The sequence below is a fragment of the Typopeltis vanoorti genome, chromosome 11 (assembly GCF_054136105.1).
Source record: "Typopeltis vanoorti isolate ZY-2024b chromosome 11, IOZ_Tvanoo_1.0, whole genome shotgun sequence".
NCBI lineage: Eukaryota > Metazoa > Arthropoda > Arachnida > Uropygi > Thelyphonidae > Typopeltis > Typopeltis vanoorti.
In genome coordinates this window covers 3,086,428-3,107,920 of record NC_143559.1, presented here as the reverse complement: position 1 = coordinate 3,107,920, position 21,493 = coordinate 3,086,428, and the positions used below count along the sequence as shown (strand labels likewise).

At 36.4% G+C, this 21,493-nt stretch overlaps 1 protein-coding gene across 2 annotated transcripts in view; it reads right to left on the bottom strand.

Moving 5' to 3' along the window:
• Positions 1–9,364, bottom strand: part of LOC150101275 (uncharacterized) — a 246,176-nt gene extending 236,812 nt beyond the window's left edge. Inside the window, exon 1 of one of the 2 annotated variants that reach the window (XM_090400557.1) lies at positions 9,346–9,364. The gene's annotated coding sequence lies outside the window, so the exon portion shown is untranslated. Of the gene's footprint in view, positions 1–9,071; positions 9,203–9,345 lie in introns of those variants that run through there. The other variant, XM_090400555.1, reaches the window with a different exon arrangement.
• Positions 9,365–21,493: the final 12,129 nt, after the last annotated feature.

Genomic DNA, 21,493 nt, shown 5'->3' with positions numbered 1-21,493 from the left:
AAACTCTCAAAGTTTATAAACATTTATAATGCAGACCAGGTATTCAATGCTGATGAATCCGGATTATATTTGGAAAAAATGCCAAAACGCACCTATATTTCGTAAAATGAAAGATCAGCTCTCGGATTCAAAGTTTCCAAAGATAAAATTACTCTACTGTTTGTAGTAATGCATCAGGTGATTACATGACAAAACTAATGTTTATTAACCGACCCTCAAATCCTCGTGCTATGAAAGATTAAAATATGCACTCATTTTTATTTTGCCTAAAACATTTATGCATTACTTGCAATGAAGCTTAATTACAATTTGTAATTTTTATAATTTTATACTATGTATTTGTGTCATAGTTTATATGTTTTCTTAACTTACATAAATTACCTCAATTAAATAAAAATATATTTTTGTTGGATATGTCATTGTTTATATAATTTAAAAAAAAAAAAAAAAAACGATTTCGGAACATAACCCTACTTTTTGTATGTGATCTGATCTAATTTTTGTATGTGGTCTCCATAACACGATTTATATAACGCGGCATTTCTATGGAACCTAACATCTGCGTTATACGAGGTTTACCTGTAATTCGTTATTCCGATAATCAGATTTCAATCACATCTCTCACTCCCTGAATGACAACAAGAGCAAGTGTGAATTTCAAGACCAGCATTCGCCCCTGAATGAGCATTCATTTTCCTAAAATATATCAACCAGGAGTATGCAACATGGTGCACCGTGCTAGTACAATATTAGATAAAGAGATAGAGATATGTGAGAATGAAGTGGAGAAGCTGTTTCATAACTTGTACAATAATTTATGAAATAGGGACAGATGGAATATCAGGGCATGTGCTAAAGGAATGTTCGGCTGAATTGGCAAGGCCTTCTACATGTTTATATAACTTGAGTCTCAGTTCACAAATGATACCACAGGAATGGAAGAAATGCATGATAGTTCCATTGTACAATGTGGTGCAAAAATTAATATGTCTGACTACTGACCTACCAGTATCTCTGGCATGATGGTGAAGATTTTAGAGAAGTTGTGAGAAGTTGCATAGAAAAATGGGTAGTGAGACAAGCTATACTCTGCAAGGAACAGCATGGCTTTACTAAAGGAAAGTCGTGTTTGAGAAATTGAAAGGAACATGGGAGGGAAGCTTGTTAAAGAACAAGCTGGATTCAAACCAAATAGAGGCTGTGAGTATCAGATTTTCACTTTACAACAAATAGTTGAGAAATTATGGGAATATAACAAAATTCTATATTTAAGTTTTGTAAATATGAAAAAAGGCATACAAGATGCCAAGAGAAAAGCTATTCAAAACATTACAGTTGTATGGTGTTTATAGGGCATTACATCAAGCAATACTTAGTCTTCATATGAGTTGTAAGTTCAGCAGTTAGAATCAAAGGAAGACAGGAAGATGGTTTCATGTTAAATCTAGTGTCAGAAAAGGATGTAAATTATCTCCTTTGTTATTCATTATCTATACGGATCACATTAAGAAGGAAAGTGGTAATAAACACGATATCAAAATTGGAGATGTTATACTTTTAAATAAATTCAGTAAAAGTCTGCAAGAGTCTCTGACTTAACTGAATAACTGTCACAATAGATATGTATGAAGGTCAGCAATAACAAGACAATGAAATTAGGCAGAAACATTGAAAATATCAACTGCACTGTGAATGGAGAACCTATAGAACAAATAAAATATTTCAGCCACCTAAGTACAATTTTTAATGAAGATGGCATGCTAAATATGGAAACAAAGAGAATCAACAAAGCTGGTATGGTAGAAAGTCAATTGAATCAATTTATATGGAATTACAGAAAAATTAGTCAAACAATAAACTAGCTGTGTACAAGACAGTGTTCAAACTAATTTTAACTTATGGATCTGAGAGCTGGGTTAAAAATAAAGCACTTGACCAAAGACAGGAGACCACAGAAATGAGAGTCCTGAGAAAGATTAGGGGAATGAACAGATGGTGTCAGTGGCAATATCATATTAAAAACGAGGATATTAGAAAAGAACTTGACATTGTTAGCATGCAGGAATGTTTTGGTTGAGCTTATCTCAGGTGGTTTGGTCACTTAAATAGAATGGGAGAGGAAAGATTAGCAAAACAATTGTTATCTGCCAGGTTGGCAGGAAAAAGACCCAAAGGAAGACCAACATATAGGTGGATTGATACCATAAAAGTGCCTCAGAAGACAGAAATATAAGGTGTGATAATCTTGGATTCTTGACAATTAACAGATTAATTTGATGGAAAATTGTATATAAGAAGTTAGTAATAATATAAGTTTTTCATGTAATACTATCATATCCTGTACACCTCTCGAGGGTACATATCAGAAATTTGATGACGATGATGAGGTCATGTTTTAGCAATTAGTTAATATTTTATAACAATCTTTGGGCCGAGACGAATAAAGGGAATGAATACACTATGATAATATTGGATTTTGCTAAGGTAGTTGATAGGATACCAGATGAAAAGATGTTGCATAAACTGGAAAATATAGAACTGGAATATAAACTCTTGCCTTAGATAAGTGGATAGGTCACAGATAGACATCAAAAAGTGGTATACGATGGGTGTGAATCTGCGAGATTTAAGGTCACCAGTGATGTACCTCAGCGTTAAGTTCTTGGGCCACTGTTGTTCAATGTATACATTAATAACATTAGGAAGGATCTAATAGGATATATGCAATTGTTTACTGATTATGCAATGATGCATTTACTTACAGAATGATTTGAATAGGCTGAAAATTTGAGCAAACGAAAATGCTATCAGTTTAATGGTAGTAAGTATAGTTGTGGACTTTGGCATGATGAGATTTCCAGTGGCATATTATGTCAGTGGGATTATGCTACAAGAAACTGATAAGGCTAGGGAAATGATATAATGTTTGATAGGAATTTAATGTTGAAAAGTCACATAGCAAAAATTGCAACACAACTTTGAAGATAATTCCAATATTGAAACAAACCTTGACCTGTAAGGATAAGGAAGTCATTTTGCCTTTTAATAAGCCCTTGATAAGGCAGCACCTGGACTAATGTGCGCAGATTTGGTCTCCCAAGTTCCAAGGGGATAAAAGAAGATGTAGAAAGGGTACAAAGAAGAGCTACAAAGACTATATCAGGATTATGAGATTTAGATTATCAGGATAGACTGCGATTATGCGGATTACAGACTGGTTAAGTTAACAGGACAAATCCTTACAGGTGATATGGCCAAGGTTTATAAACTTCTGAATGGGTTTTATGGGATATTTCCTGAAGAAATTTTTCAATATAAGGAAGGTGGGAGAGAGAACACAAGGACATCCATGGAAGTTGAGTTTGTTGCAGTCAAGAAAGGAGTAAGGGCTAGGTTTTTCTCTCACAACGCAGTGAGTGAGTGGAATAGTTTGCCTTTAAAGGTACTCATTGTTAATTAGTTTAATGGAAGGGATGACAGCTGGTTTAGATGATGTATAGCCTCACTCGATCAGTCCTTGCCTCCTTGGAAGTCTCAGATAATAACTTCAGTTAGCGAACAAGGAAAGGGTGATGAAGATTGGTGATTTTAATTATGGCAGTATAGATGGGAATGAAGAGATAGCATTGGGGAATAAGGAAAATGAATTTCTTCAGTTCTTGAAAGACAACTATCTTAGGCAGTATGTAAAGAAGGACATGCAAGGATCGTGAGTTTTGGATCTGATGTGTTGAAATTTGATATCAATTCAACAAAAACAAAATGCATAACTAATACCTCAAAAATTCCAATTGGGCTATATGACATCATCAAATTCTTGACATATACCCTCAGGGGTTGTACAAGATAATTATGATAGTGCATGAAAAAGTTACACCATTACTAACTTCCAATCAATAATTTTCCTCCAAATTAATCTGTTATCTGTCAAGATTCATACATTATCAGATCTTGTATTTCTGACTTTTAAGGTGCTTTTTATTGTATCAATCCAACTATATCTTGGTCTGCCACTGGGTCTTTTTCCTGCCAAACTGGCAGAGAACACTTGTTTAGCTAACCGTTACCGGCCAAAAGGCTGTGGGTATGAATGTTTGTGATTGTCTGTGAGAATACAAGTTGTGGTGGTGGGCAGCAGATGGCATTAGTGTAGATGATGCAGTTCGTTGTAGTTGGTGGAGACAAAGAGTTGTAGAGTAGATGCCCTCCCTTGATGAGTCTTGTACTCCTTGGAGGTGTCACGTAATAATAATAAAATTCCTCTACCATTCTGTTTAAGTAACCATACCACCTGAGATTAGCTCTATTAACACATTCCTGAATGATAACAATGTCAAGTTCTTTCCTAATAAGCCCGTTTTTAATATGATACGACCATTGATGCCATCTATTCAGTCCCCTAATCTTTCTCAGGATTCTCATATCTGTAGTCTCTAATCTTTGGTCAAGAGTTTTATTTCTAAAAAAGCTCACAGATCCATAACTAGCAAGGCAGTGAACACCATCTCGTATACAGCTAGCTTAGTGTTTTGACTAATTTCTCTCTTATTCCATATAAATTTATTCAGTTGACTGCCTACCATACCAGCTGTGCTTAATTCTCTTATCTATTTCCTAGTTTAATTTGCCATCTACACTAGAAATTGCACCAAAATAGCTGAAATATTTTACTTGTTCTCCATTCAGGATGCATTTGAGGGTTTCAATGTTTCTGCCTATTTTCATTGTCTTTTGAATGCTGATATTCATACCAAATTTATTACGGCAATTATTCAATTGGGTCAGGGAAGCCTGCAGACTTGTCTTGGATTTATTTAGGGGTATAGCATCATCTGTATAACAAAGAGCTGAGACCAGCATCTCCAATCTTGATATCAGGTTTGATAATACCGCTTTCCTTCATAATATGATCCATATAGATGATGAATAACAGTGGAGATATGTCGAACACCTGACATCAAACCATCTTTCTGTACCTCCTTCAATTTTAACTGCTGCTGATATTGCTTGATATAATGTCCCATTTACGTCATATAAGTGGAGTGTTTCGAACAGGTTTTTTCTTGGCACCTTGTCATATGCCTTTTCCAAATCTTCTTCTCTTCTTTAGTATTCTGCAATTGAGCAGGTTCTTCTTTTAGTAGCAGAAACTTTCCTTCCATGCTCTTCTGTTCTGAGCCTTCTCTTTCAAGGTTGTGTACCTGTCTCCATTGAGCATGTCATCTAGCACTGTTTTCCTTACTTTTCCTCTGGGTCTTTTTCCGTCTATTTTTCCTTCAATGGCATCACTGATGATTCCATTCCCTCTATGTCCGATCCAGTTTCCCTTGCTTCTTTTTATCCTCTTTAACAGACTTCTTTCTTCTTCTACTCTTTTTAAGACCTCTTCATTAGTTATTCTATCTGTCCATTTAATTTTTTCCATCCTTCTCCAAATCCACATCTCAAAGCTTTCCAAAATCTTAATTTCTTCTTTCCTCAATGTCCAACTTTCGGATGCATAGAGAGCAACACTCCACACATGACATTTTATTAGTCTTATCTTTAGGTTTCTATCCAAATCTACAAAACTTAAATACAGATATCCTTGTTATATTCCCATAATTTCTCAACTATTTGTCTTGAAGTAAAAAATCTGATCTTAACAACCTCTGTTTGGTCTGAACCCAGGATGGTTTTCTCCAAGTTTCTCCTCCTCAATTTTTCTTACCTGTTTCTCAAGTATATTTGCATAAATCTGATCAGGAACACTCAGTATAGAAATTCCTCTGTAATTCTCATATTCAGCTTTATTCCCTTTTTTAAAGATGAGTACTATGAGAGCTCTACTCCAATCATCAGGAATTCAACCCACTGACCATGCCTTCTGAATTATGTACTGTATGAACCACTGTAAAACTATTATACATCTATACTTTAGCATTTCTTGTTGAATATCATCTACTAAAACTGCCTTTCCACATTTCAGGTTTGCGATAGCTTTTTTGTACTTCAAGTACACCCTTCGATTGGAAAAGGCCTAAGCTCAATTCTTGTCATGACGGGAGGAATCTTTACGTTTTTTTTTTTTTTTTTTTTTCAATTCAAGTTGAGTTAGCCAATCTCGTATGGAGGTAGGAGGCTTTTTCTCTCCTGGAAACTCGGATTTTTCATCCTGCAAACAGAAAAATTGGCCTTCAGGACACACACAATTTACAGACAAAAAATACTAGTGGTGGTGGTGGTGGGCAGTAGATGGCATTGGTGTAGATGGAGACAGATGGAAGTGGTGAAGAGGAGAACTGCAGAGTAGGTGTCCTCTCTTCATGAGTCTTTGGATTCCTTGGAGGTGTCACAAAATAATAATAAGTACTGATATATTATTATTATTATTTGTCAGCTCCAGGGAGTCCAAAGACTCATCGAGGGAGGGCATCTACTCTACACTGTCTCCACTACTTCACAATCCACCAACTGACCGCAACTACACCATCGGCATCTATCGCCGACCACCACCACCACCACCACTATTGGTATTTCCACAGACAATCACAAACATCCATGCTCACAGCAGGATTCGAACCTGCAGCCTTTTGGCTAGGGAGCGGATATGCTAACCACTCAGCCAGCCAGGCTGGCGTGTATATATATATATATATTCCAGATGGGATTCCTGTTGAGTGTTTTCTATCACAATGCTTTCACTGCTGATTTAGCGATCTTTCAAAGTAATTACTCCATACATCAAGAATTCTTTATCCTCAGCTTTCATATCCTCTTTATTATCTCAAATTCCCTTCCCTCATTTCTGAGCTTTATCAATAGCCTTTGGAATATTTTACCACCTTCACAATATTTCTTTCCAATTTTCTTACTAAAGTCTTCCCATACTGTTTAGCTAATTTTACAGAATGCTTTCCTTTCTTACATTTTTCTCTGTATTCCCTAAGAGCACAGTGATTTATTTGCTAGTAACTTTCGATTGGTTTTCTTCTATTCCTTGACTGCCTTTTAACTTTCTGAATCCATCACGGAGTTCTGATTTTTCTATCTTTTCAGATTATGTCACCACATGCTGCTCTGGCTCAATCAATTAAAGTTTCCTTTAAGGTTTGCCACTGAATCTCCAAGGTTTGGTTCTTGTTTTCAAACTCTGAAAGAGTTTGAAAACAAGAACCAAAGAAACAAACAAGAAACATTATTCAAGAAGTTTTTCTTGAATAATGTTTGAATATTTGAGTCTACAGTTCACATCTGATAGCTGTTCAATTTTGATTCATTTGATTCGAGGTGCTTAAGGGTCAAGGCTGCATAACTGGGAGGAGACCTCCACATGGCCTTTTAGGGAATGCAGAGAAGTGATCAGGGCTTCTGACCTGATGTCCAATTCTCACCTTCTCATGGTGTACCCTCTTGGTTATCCACCTGGATACTGAACAAACAAGGATGGGCTGGCAATTTGGGATTTAGCTGACCAAATTGTATTCTTATTGGCATAAATCATAACTCAAAATGATGGTGCTAGATGACATCAACACCAAATAGGTGCAATAATGTATCTTCTATGCGGGACAAACAGAATTCTTATAACAACAGACAAGACCTAGAATACAGTCCACATACCCACTGCAGAAATAATTACTGGATATTAGGCCAATGGATGAAGAGTGATTTACCTATCACTAAAAATGCCTTCATAGCATAATTGGAAGAACAGCGGAACACTGCATCCTTCGATTGGAAAAGACCTGAATTCGATTCTCGTTGCGATGAGGGGAATCCTATTATGGGCTTTTTCAACTGAAGGTGAGTTAGCCAATCTCATACAGAGGTAGGGTTTTTTCCAGCAGGAAACTCGGAATTTTCATTCTACGTACAGATGAATCAGCCTTCAGAACACACATGCAATTTACTGACAAAAAAAAATACTGTTGTTGCTGTTGATGACTAGCAGATGGTTGTAGTAAGAGAATTAAGTGGTTGTGGATAGGGTAATATGTATTTAGCAAAGTAGAGTACCCTCCCATGATAAGGCCTTGGACTCCCTGGAAGTTGTCACATAATAATAATAAAGAAGATGCTGAATCCAATTATATTATTATTATTATTATTTCCCAAGACCTCATGGAGTCAAAGACTCATCTGGGAGGTCCTTTTATGACACACACATCTCATCATACCGTGTCTTAAACACACTCAAACTCCTTGCGGTCACCACACTCTCAGGCAAGGCATTCCAATCATTCACAACTCTGCACGAAAAAAACCTATATTACTCACATTCACATTAGATAATACCTACACTTGGTCTCTGATAAAAACACCACGGCAAAACAGAGTATGCCAGCAATTAACAGAGAGTATTTTGGTAATTTAAAAAGCACAGAAACTAAAAAATTCAAAAAGTAGGCAAAAGCTGCTGATATTATTAAAATTATTAAAAAAAAAAAAAAAAAATCAAACATGACAGAGAATGAAGTAAAGAGATGAGATCACAAGAACTGTAAGAAACAACTGGATGAAATTGGTCATCAGAGAGAGAGAAGAACAACACAGAAGTTTGGGAATGGCCTTTGCCCAGGGATGGAATTCTCTGAGTATATATTACCATACTAGAAATGATGGTCACAGTGGCTACAATGATTGCAGATGTACGGGGAAAATGTTATCATAATAACCACAATTATCAATTTTGATTATAACAAATATCAAAGGACTGTAGACTGTATTTAAAAATATAAAAAAAAAAAACATATAACACAAAGGTATTAAGAATTTGTAAATTCACTAAAATGTATTTAAAAAAGATAGTGAATTTAGCATCTAAACCCTACGCATCCAAACAAAAATCTGGTTTCCACTACAGAAAGGAGATAAGAGTTACACACAAATTACAGTTCGCTTGCAAATAAAAATTTGCAAAGTCCCATTCCACACTTCCCGCTATTCCCAACACTGGATAAAAATAGGGTAGCACTTCCCTAAATTCAGAAGCGAAAATGTTACATTAAAAAAAAAAAAAAAAAATGAAATGAAAAAATAAATTAATCGACGACTTATTGGTGAATATGCGCGTATCATTTACTAATTACCTGGATCAAAACAAAATGCCCTTTTTAAAAACTGAAGTTATACGAGAAACTCCATATTACGATATGGATATATCATTATTCCTATACACACAACATTACATCAACTAAAAGGAGTTCAGTTCCTAGCAAAAAATAAATAAATGAAATAACATAAACTAAATAAAATGAAAAATAAATAAATCATTTGTTGAATAAATAAACGTTTGGAATAATTAATTAATTATTTAGCGTAAACAAATCAATAAAATTAAAAATTAGTTATTAATTAAAATACATAAATGAATCACTAGCACCATCACACAGGAAGCAGTAACCACTGAAATCTTTAGTTATTATTATTATTATTATTATTATTATTATTATTATTATTATTATTATTATTATTATTATTTTAACGGTGTCTCCAAGGAGTCAAAAGACTCATCGCGGGAGACCTGAATTGACACACTGACCATTATTTACACAATACCTGTCATACCCTGCTTAAATTCATTCACAGTTGAAGCATTCACAACCAGTTCTGGCAAAGCATTCCACCCATTCACAAGCCTCCAAGTAAAAAATCTAATCCTACCACCCTTGTTAACCACACTCTTACACAATCTCCAGGGATGGCCCCTCATTCTCTTACATCCTGCACTGGTCTTAAGAATATCATCAGTATCAATCCTGTAAAATCCCTTTAACAATTTAAATACCTCTATCATATCTCCTCGCCTACGTCTATCAGCTAATTTTTGGAGCCCACAGATCATCAATCTATCCTCATAGGGAACATCCCACAGACCTGCAACAATCTTTGTAACCCGCCTCTGAATCCTCTCTACCACTTCCGCATCACCAAGAAATCCTGGCGACCAGATCTGTGCACAATAGTCCAAATGCGGCCTTATTAATGCCTTATAGAGTGGAACAATAACTTCCCTATCCCTGCTTGTTAGTGTGTTCCTCAACAACAATGTAATTTGATGTGATGTTTTGGCAATCTTTGCAATTTGCCCTTTAAACTTAAGTTCTCTGTCCACAATAACTCCCAAGTCTCTTGTCTCATCAACTTCCTGCAGTTCAGTTCTGTTAATATAGTAAACAGCATGCGATGTCATCCTCCCGAAGTGCATCACCTTACACTTAGCCACGTTGAACTGACAGTCATTTACCTCAGTCCATACCGTCAGCCTATTTAAGTCATCCTGTAAAATATCCACATCATTTGAATGGATTATCGCTCTTCCCAATTTTGCATCATCAGCAAACAAGTGGATATTTCCGTTCAAGGTATTTCCAATATCATTGATGTACAAATTAAACAATAGAGGACCAAGAACTGAGCCCTGAGGTACACCACTAGTCACTTGCCTTTTCCTGGACTCAGCTCCTCCGTAAACCACTCTTTGATATCTGTCCGCCAGCCATCCTTTAATCCAAATCACCATCTCCGGATCCAAACCCATTTGCTCTAATTTATCTAACAGTTCCATGTGGAATCCTGTCAAAAGCCTTTGCAAAGTCAAGCAGTATCACTGAGTAAGGATTTCCTTTATCCAACTCCACTGTTACTTTATTATAGAACGTAAGCAAATTACTTAGGCAAGACCTACCCTTAACAAAACCATGTTGCCCCTTATAAAGTATCATATTGCTGTCCACCCAGTCCTGAATTCTAATTTTAACTACTTTCTCCCAAATCTTAACCACCACTCCAGATATATTGATTAGTCTATAATTTGCAACCTCAGTCTTAGAGCCTCCCTTGTGCAATGGAACTAATCCCCCTCTTTCCACTCTATTGGCACTTTACCAGAACTGAGGTTTAAATTAAACATTCTGGTTAGAGGAGTTGCTAATTCTCTTGCACATTCTCGTAACACATGGGCCGATATGCCATCTAACCCAATAGCAGTGTTAGCATTAAGGTTCTTTAATATATTAAGCACCTCAATTTCATCTATCTCTACAATCTTTCCATGGATATTCTTCCTTTTACTAGCCGCATAGCGAAAGAACTCTTTGGGGTTTCTTTTGGATTCATCAGCTAGCTTCCTCTCCTAATTAGCTTTGGCTATCCTTACCATACAGGTTACGCTCTTTGCCTGTACCTTATATTGCTCAATGGAACGCTCATCACCTTTTTCTTTATACGTCTCCCACAACCTTTTCTTTATCTGCCACTCCTGTTTAATAGTATTATTCATCATTTTACTCCTACTTGATTTCTCCTTCTGACTCTGGGAATACAGTCGGATACAGCTTTCTTCAAATACTCCTTGAGAATCTCCCACGCAGCATCAACATCTCTCCCCCTTGAATTTCTCATGCCATAATACAGCTGAAAGCTGACTTCTCAGCTTGCCATGATCACCAGCCTTGTAATTCCACATATACCCATTCTTAATAGAATATTCAGCATGTCTTTCAATCTCCCAGGTCAAGACCACATGGTTGCTTTCCCCAAGTGGTGACATTGTAACTAAATTACTTATTGATATGTTGTTGGAAGTTTTTTCCACTTAGTTAGATTATAAAAAAATTAGTTGGTCAAGTGGTAGAGCCTTTGCTATTAATGGCTCAACAAAAACTTAAGCAAGTTTGATCACGGTTAATAGTTGGAAGGGATCCAATAGTTCTATGCTGTTGCCGCACTGTCACTCGTGATTCTTTTGACTCCCTGGAGGTGTCACATAATAATAATAATAATAATGATAACAATAAGTATAAGCAAACAACGTTTGCGCCTGAAGTATCTTCACGACTGAGACAACTCGTGGTAAAGGTGGACCAAGCTCTCATCACTCCTTGTCTTAGTATCTCCCATAATGCAAAGCACATCTCCTTGCGGACATGTATAACGCTATGCATTAAGGGAAGGGTCACTACCCAGACAAGTTTCGACCTTTATTGAGGTCTCGTCAGTGGGAGCCGGACCCAGATGTGCAGATACCAAGGTGGAGGCAATGGAGAAGTCATATTTACCTATACATTTTTCATTAAATCCAGAGTAATTTAATAATAAGGTGAGACACCTTTTGGCAACTCGTATAGGTAAATATGACTTCTCCATTGCTTCCACCTTGGTATCACCACCTCTGGGTTGGCTCCCACTGACGAGGTCGAAAAAGGTCGAAACCGGTCTGGGTGGTGGCCCTTACCTTAATGAATAGCATTATACATGTCTGCAAGGAGACGTGCTTTGCATTATAGGAGATACTAAGACAAGGAATGATGAGATCTTGGTCCACCTTTATCACGAGTTGCCTCAGTCCTGAAGACACTTCAGGTGCAAACTTTGTTTCTTACACTTGGATAAAGGAATAAACTAAATTTGTTAAAACCTTTAGCTGTTTTCGTTTAAAAAAATGAAAGGGAATTTTTGGGATAAATTGTATGCCAAAGTTGTTGTTTTTTTTTTGTTTTTCTTTTTGCTGTAAAGAATTCATACAAAAGCAAAACAATTCAGTCACTTTTTGTTTACCCAGACGTCTAGGGGCTTTTCGGAGAACTCATCAAATTGTACCAACCTGTTAGTCTAATCCTACTACTTATCTTTCTATCATAGTTCCTCGTTCATGTTGTGCTCAGTATCTGGTTCCGACGCGTCTTCCTTTCCAACCTTAATCATCATCATCATCCGTTCAGGAATTTAGCAAAGGTTGATCGATTGGTAGAGATTCTGCTACTAACGACTCAGCAAAAGGTTAAGTAGGTTTGAGCGCGTTTAGTAGTTGGAAGGGGAGCAATCGTTCGATGCTGTTGGCATATTGTCCCTCGATGAGACTTTGGACTCCCTGGAGGTGTCACATAATAATAATAATAATTTACGCCCAGTGCCTGTTCTGGTTTTATTCCATCTTTTCCTTCGTCGTCCCTGATTTCTTCATCCTACAACTGGGGGGTATCAGAGTATTTCTGGTGGGTAGTCTTGAAATGTCCATTCTTTTTGATACGTTCAATCCATTTCTTTCGGTATTCATACACTTTGTTCAATAGTGAGTCTGTTCCAGAGAGTGTAGCCTACTGTCCTTCATAGTAATTTCATTTCTCCAGTTTCTATTCTTTTTTCTTCTGTAAAATTAGTCCAAAATTCACTTCCGTAAAGTAGAAAAGCTAGCATTATTATTTGACACCTCCAGGGAGTTCATTGACTCAACGAGCGAGAGTGTGCCAACAGCATCGAAGGATTGTTCCCTTCCAACTACTAACCACGCTCAAACTAACTTAAATTTTTAATTCATTAGTAGCAGAGGCTCTACCAATCGACCAACTTTTGCTGGCAAACTATCCTGCAAAAACGTTATAAATTCTTATTGTTGTATCCTTTTGAACTTAGTTAAGTTTGAAAATATTATTGATCATTCCAGTATCTTTTGAAAATTTGATGTCAATGTAAGCTTCGTTTCTATATGATACAGCCCAACCAAGAAATTTTAAGCAGTTAATTTGATCTGAAATTTTATTTTTACTCATGATTTTATTTTTGAGTGAAAATGGTCCTTTAAAGGCGAGGATTTTTGTTTTGTCTGTTGATATTTGCACACCAAAGTTGTTTGCAGTTATGTTTAAGACGTAAAAACGTATACTGATTTTTGAAGTTCAACTTCACTTCCTGCTACCATTATTTAATCATTTGCAAACAAAAGGATATTAAGTTATAGTTCCATGATTCAGTTTAAATGCCGGGTATATATATTTTCCATGTCTATAATAACTCATCTTCGTAGATATTAGATAAGAGTGAGCATTCTTAACGGACGCCTCTGTGTATTAATTGTCATTTTGTAACTTTTTCATTAATTCTTAGAGATTTTCGTTGTTCTGAAACATGTTAGTTATTGCAGCAAGCATCTGAATTGGAATGTTTAGGTTCTTGAGTACGGACCACAGTATCTTCCATAAAACAATATCAAAGCCTTTCTGATAATCTAGCTCAGTGGATGTGGCGTTTGCACACCACCGCGCTAGGCCGCACGAAGGAAGTCTTGGTTTCGAGTCTAGTCGGCGACTAGAGGAAATTTTTCTAAGCCTTTTTTCGACCGGTTCCCGAGTTAGTCGATCTCTGGCACGGGCAAGCAGGTTTTTCCTCCCGGAAACTCGGGTTTTTCGTCCTGTAAACTCAAGAAAATCGACCGTAGAATCCACATTATTTCAGACATTAAATATATTGTGTTAGGGTTAGAGACCATGAGATGGCGGCACATTTGAGCCGTCTCTCTTCACTGCGTACCTCTTAATTAGTGATAGCCTTGGGCCATCTGTCTCTGATTGGGTACCAGTGGAGATTGAACTGCCCACTCAATCTCCAAAAGTTAGATAGGGCTAAATGGCCTCGCCTACTCCCGTATATACGGGAATAAAAAGGCGTTAGCTGATTTTTTTTTTTATGTAAAACCTCTGTCAATGCACGATCGTCCTGTGTGAAAACCACTTTGTTCTTCTTCGCAAAATGTATCTTCTACATGTGATTTAAGTTTTGGAGTTAATATTCGTGCATATAACTTATGACCATTATTTAGAATACTTATTTATCTGTAGTTCTCACCGTGGCAGTTATCGTCTTTTTTATATATTGGTATGATAGTTGCCTTATTCCAATTTTCTGGAATTTTTCTTTGTTGCCAGGTATTGTTAAGTAATTTAAATGTGACACGTAATCCATGTCCATAATACTAAAATAGATAAACCTGCAGAATTAATAGTCCGTGGTTCTTTCTTGCAAGAACGTTAATCCAAAAATTATGAAGGACAGCATGATATCTTATTCTGTATCTTCTTGTGTTTAGTATTATTATTCTTAAAGTTAACTGTTATCTTCATTGACTTCAAGATTCATCGCGGGAGGCACAGAAACATCATTTACATACTCCCCACAAGGTAACCAAATTTACCAACTTCTCTCTTTTATCATCTATTTGGATGACGACGAGGCCGAACTCTCTCTCTCTCTCTCTCTCTCTCTCTCTCTCTCTCTCTCTCTCTCTCTCTCTCTCTCTCTCTCTCTCTCTCTGGAGAGTCTGAACAATTCTGTCCAGTTTGATGTCTGTTTTTGGGATTTGATTTCGGGTCCTCTTTTATTTTGTTTATCCATCTAATTCTGGGCCGCCCTATTGATCTTTTACCTTCCATTGCTGTATACAGGGCTTTAGCTGGCAATGTTCCCATTCTAGTCACATGGCCAAACCATTGCAGTCATTCCTCTTTCTTGGATTTTGTCTATTATTGTTATTTCTTGTTTTAGTCATTTCTTTATGTCTTCGTTTCTTAGCTTAGTCGATCCAGCAGAGATACTCCAAGTAATCTTCTTAGCCAATCCATTTCATTAGTTAAAAATTATTTCTCTTCAGTTCTTTTGAGATTCCAGCATTCACTTCCATAGAGAAGTATTGGGAAGACTATTGTTTCATAGATTCTTCTTTTATTACTTTTTTGATGTCTCTTGACTTCCATATTTTATTTAGTCGTCCAAAAGTTTGGGATGATTGGGTAATCGTCTGTTTATATCTTCTGTAATTTCACCGTTGTACTCAATTACTCCTCCGAGATAGGTGAAATTTTCTACCTGCTCTCGATTCTTACTATCAATTTCAATTTTTAGACTGATGTTTCATTTTTCTAACTGCATAATTTTTGTTTTGTCTATAATTAGGTTTAATCCAATTTTATATATTCTTCCTTTATTTTATCAGAAATTCATTGAAGACCTTCTTCTGTGCTTGCAAGTAATGCAATGTCGTCTGTAAATTTTAAATTTGTTATATTTGTCCATATATTTTGATTCCAGAGTCTTCTATGCTTAAGGTTCTTTCTTTCAAGTGCCTTACTGGTTGCTTCTTCCAGTGTAAGATTGGACAGGTCGGGTGGCAGATGACATACCTATCTTACTCAATTTTTTGCTTTCACACAGAGTGGAGTAAAAGAGGTGTCCACTTCTATTGCACCTTATTGTTAAAGTGCCCTCAACTTCTATTGCACTTTTAGATTTCTCAGAGAAATTCTTTTTTTATTCTTATAGTTGGGAATTCAATTCTTTCACAGTTTCCCATAGTTCCCTTCAATGGATTGAATCAAATGACTGACAAAAGTCTAGAAGTCTTAGTCTTAGAAATATTACTGACAAAAGTCTAGAAGTCTTAGTCTTAGAAATATTACTGACGAAAGTCTTAGAAATATTTCTAAGAATTTAACAGCTAAAAAATCACCATGGCAGTAAGAAACAAGCAATTATTAACAGGGTACATATCATGCCTCTCCTTAAATTGATTCACCGACGAAGAACTGACAACAACCTCAGGCAACCCATTCTACACATTCACCACCCTTGTAGAAAAAATTCTAGACCTTACATTCTTAATGACTGAAACGTCCATCAACTTCCAAAGATGATCTCTTGTTCTGTCACCACCTGTCATGCACTGAAAACGTTCCCCACCTCCTCCAATCAGTAAAACTTTTTAGCAGTTTGATAGTTTCTATGAAATATTTCCAGGAAATAGTTTCTCTGCAATTTCTATTTACTAAAATTCTGTATAACCCTCTATTCCTTCTATCTGCAATTTTAGAAGGAATATACAAATATACAATCTTAATTCTATCACCATAGGAAACATTTCACATGCCCGCAACTAGCTTGCTCACTGAATCTCTTAAACCACCTTTAGATCTACAAGAAACCCCGTAATCAAATCTGAACACAATAGTCCCGATGTGGACTTATCAGAGTCTTATTAATGAAGAATAATGATTTTTAATTATTATAAAAAATCAGCTAATGCTTTTTTTATACTTGTATAGGGAGTAGGCGAGGCCGTTTTAGCCCTATTTAATTTTCGGAGACTGAGTGGGCAGATCAATCTCCACTGGTACCCAATCAGAGATAGCTGGACCTAGGCTGTGACTAATTAATTCGTACGTGAAGAGAGACGGCTCAACAAGTACCGCCATCTCGTGGTCCCTAGTCCTAACACATTATGCATACTTTCAACGTGAACCAAGCCACAGATTGAAACTCAGTTATTCAAAGATTTCTCCATGTATTGCAACACTCCTGGAATCCACATAACAATATATTTAATGTCTGAAATAATGTGGGTTCTACGGTTGATTTTTTTGAGTTTACGGGACTAAAAACCCCAGTTTCCGGGAGAAAAAACCCGCTTGCCAGAGATCGACTAACTCTGGAAGTGGTCGAAAAAAAGATTAGAAAACTTTCCTCCAGTCGCGGACTAGATTCGAAAGCAAGTCTTCCTTCGTGCGATCAAGCGGTGTGGTGTATAAACGCCACATCCACTGAGCTACCCACTCTCATAATTATTATAATAATCATATTATGAATAATCATTATATTAACTTATACGATAATGCCCTGATCGCAGAGTTTTCTTAAACAATTTATTTTCAGGGTCTAAATTCCCTAACAATACAGATTGGAGGTTGGTCATACCTCTGTTATCTCTTTGCCTTTCAAGACCTACCAACAGTATAAGGCATCCAAATCCCACTAGAAATTCACAAAAAAAAGTACACCTACTTTCCAACTGGCATCACTGGCGTTTCTTCTTCTGATCCTACTCATCAACTACCACTCTACTGCTTGCTAATTTATCCGCAACAACCATATATCTCCCCAAAACTTCATGGACCAATCAGCTTTCGGTAGAATATTCCACCCAAAAACTGAAAGTATTAAAATTAACGCAGGAAAAGTAAATTCTGTGACTTGACATACTTTCAACGTGAACCAAGCGACAGATTGAGACTCAGTTACTCAAATTTCTCCAAGTGCTGCAACACTCCTGGAATTCACATAACTTAAATGTAATGTAATCACAGCTATGATCACATGTGCCCTGGACAATAGTTTTACTATGTGCAGCCAAACACACAATATAGTAGAATATCATCATCTACTGAACACATATCTCAAAAGACACAGAAGATGAAACTACTTCTTAATCATATACAGTATTCACGTAATTCGCAAAGAAATAAGCATAACATGCTACTCGCCCAGTCGAAGAACGAACTCAAAGGGAGTCTACAAAGAAATCTACATACAGACGGTCCGAGAATACTACCAAAACTAGAAAGAATAACAACCTTTATCACAGCTCAGAGAAGAATGTCACCCGACTGGAATCCTTTTCAACATGAAGGAAATATATCAATTTTTTAACCAATACAATGAACTCCAGAAATACTGAAACAGCCGTCGAACGAAAAACGATGAATTGATTTAAATTGGGATAATCTTCATCTAACGAAAAATATGTGAAACAATAAAATTATAACTTAAAGAGATGTCATTTTAAGAAATGACCACCATATTGTATATATGGTACGTTTTCAGATACCTTTTCTTTCTAAATGTAGATAGGAGGTTCCTGTGAAACAATGTCCTTGACTTCTTACAGGAACACTAGAGTAAAAGATATTCTTAACTTGAGGAGTAGAGCAACAGCAAAAAAAAATTTTCCCTCCAACCTAGCAGCAACAATATCTACCACAATGAAGAAGGAGGCAAATAGATCTAAATGCATATTTAATAGACTACAAGTATGTGAACCAAGATCCTAAAAACTTGAATATATATTTAAAATGCGACATGAAGCTCTTCCAGATAACAGAAACTGGTAGGATAATCAGAGTACTGCTGATACGGAATATTTACAAAATGATTTAAATAGACCGAAATTGTGGGCATGAAAAATGAGGCAATTAATCCTGTGTTAATAAATATTTGGTCATTCACTTTGGTGTGATTAAATGTCCAATGTCATATTACATAGTTGGAATCAGGGCCGTACTCACAGTCGCCATGAGATTGACGGTGCGCGAGGCGCTATATTGTTCCGGGGCCCCTCCCATATAGTTTGGCGCCTTAAATTGGCCCTGGGATTAAGGAGCCTTCATCTAGAGTCTCGTGCGCCTGTGCATGAATACTGCACTGATTGGTATTACGCTGAAAGAAACTGATTAGGCTAGGGATCTGTGCGTTTTAGTTGACATGAAGTTGAAGTCAAAAGTGATGTAGCAAAAATTGTAAACACAACTCAGAGAATAATTGCAATGCTGAAGCGAACCTTCAGTTGTAAAGATGAGGGATGCATTTCGCATCTTTACGAGGACTTGATATGACCTCACTTAGACTATTGCTTGTAGGTATGTCTGATCTCCTAGTTTCGACGGATATTGATAAAGTGGAGAGAGTGCGATGGATAGTGAGAGAAATGATATCACGATTTTGGAATATGATTATGAAGAGAGAACTGAAAATTTGTAGTCTGCATATATTAGCAAATAGGAGAAAGAGGGGTGATATGATTGAGACTTGCAAACATCTGAATGGATTATACAGTAGTACAGTAAATGGAATTTTTTATTTTATGAACGGTGGGGAAACGACAAGAGGGCATCCTTGGAAGTTCAGAAAGAATACTGTCTAGAAGGGGTGAGGGCTAGATTTTTCTCATTGAGTGGTGGAGATTAGAATGAGTTTCCATTGGAATGTTTTGTGTGCATGTAGTGTGAATGAATTCAAGAACAGGTATGACAATTGGTTCGAATATTATGGCCTCGCTCAATGAGTTCCTCACTCCGTGGCGGTCTCTCATAATATTAATAATATATTTTTTTAAATATATTTTATTGATTGCTAAAATATTTATACATACAATAAACATCTTGTGTGACATTGCATCTTATAATTTTACAGAGTTCAGCACTAAGTGCTGCAATTCCTACATTGGATTTTAATTAAAAATTTTAATAATACTTTTTTGCCTTTATATTATGTATTTACAACACATGTTCTTCTATTATTAACAATGAAGATTATACAGAATTTTTTGTATAATTTTTTATTTTTTTATTTTATTTTTATTTTATTTTATTTTTTTAAGATGGATAAAGAATGATTATACATACAAATTTCTGCATTTGCTTATAAGGATTACATGTAGATAAGTGAGGCAAGTTAATCCCACCTGCTTCGAAGCTTGGGTTAGCTTTTATGAAGAGAGTGGGATTTAGCCTTCACTATTTGTGCTGTTGCTACTGTTTTTGTATGGGAGGTAAGCACTGGATGCTAGTGATTTGTGATGTGTATATTAGTGTTAATGGTTTCTTAACTTTGTTGGTATATTTTCCAGAGTTCGTTTTTAAATGTTCTGTAGTTATCTATGTCTTTTAACTTTCTTGGTAGGTTGTTGAGTTGCGTGGGTATCTGAAGTGATCTCACAAAAGAACCGTATGAGTTGTTGAAGGGATGTAGAGAGTTGTTGTAGGTCGTGTTATATGATATGTCTCTGTTGTTTTCGATAGATGATGTTGAAGTAATTCCTTATACTTGTCAAGTAGTGTTTCAGGTTTTAAATACTCAGAATTCTGTGTATTGCCATGTGCTTGTCGGATATTGGTTGTTGCATGTAAGGTGTCCAGATCACTGTTGACACGATTTTCCTGGGTAGTGCTTCTAATTTTCTTAGGTGGTTGTTTGATGTATTTGTATAGACTGTTATTCCGTATCTGAGTAGGAATTCGCAAATGCCGTGATATAGGAATTTTTTATGTTGGGTGGAATAATGTCTTTAACTTGGAAGAGTTTTGCTGCGATGATCCGGAATTTGGTGTGTAGGTATTCTATATGTTTTGTCCATTTCAGCTGGGAATCTATATAGACACCGAGGTATTTTGCGTGTGTTACAGGTTTGACTTCGGAACATCAGCAGGTATTTTTGTTGTTTATGCAGCGGTATGTGTGACAATGTATCTATAGTGGTGCGGGGCGTAAAATTCATGGGTTGTGTATCATCAACATCGGTTATAATTACAGCTATTTTGCCTGCTTCAGTTTAGGAGTGCCCCTGTTTTACTGTCATTGGCTATTTACTCACGGATTCTTAGGGCATTGTAGATGTAAATTTACCAAAAGTATATGTAGCATAAAGAAGAGAAAATTACACATACCTTTTTCTAGGTGTTGCAGCTTTTCTTCTTTCTGCGATGTCCAAAAACTAATCCACCCCTCCACACACTCAGTAGTTTTCGGACATCGCAGAAAGAAGAAAAGCCGCAACACCCAGAGAAAGGTATGTGTAAATTTCTCTTCTTTATGCTACATATACTTTTTGGTAAATTTACATATACAATGCCCTAAGAATCCGTGAGTAAATAGCCAATGACAGTTAAACAGGGGCACTCTTAAACTGAAGCAGGCAAAATAGCTGTAATTATAATAGTTTATTAAGAGGAGTAAGATGGGAGTTTTCCCAGAAATAAAATACATCAACATCTGTGTTCTGGTGCCGTTGATTAGAATTACGTTTTGGTGGAAGTATGTTGTGATTTCGTTTAGGTCTTGTGCTTTGCAGAGAGCTCTGTTAATGTCTGTGTGGATTGCTAGTAGTACAGTGTCATCTACGTATTGAAATATT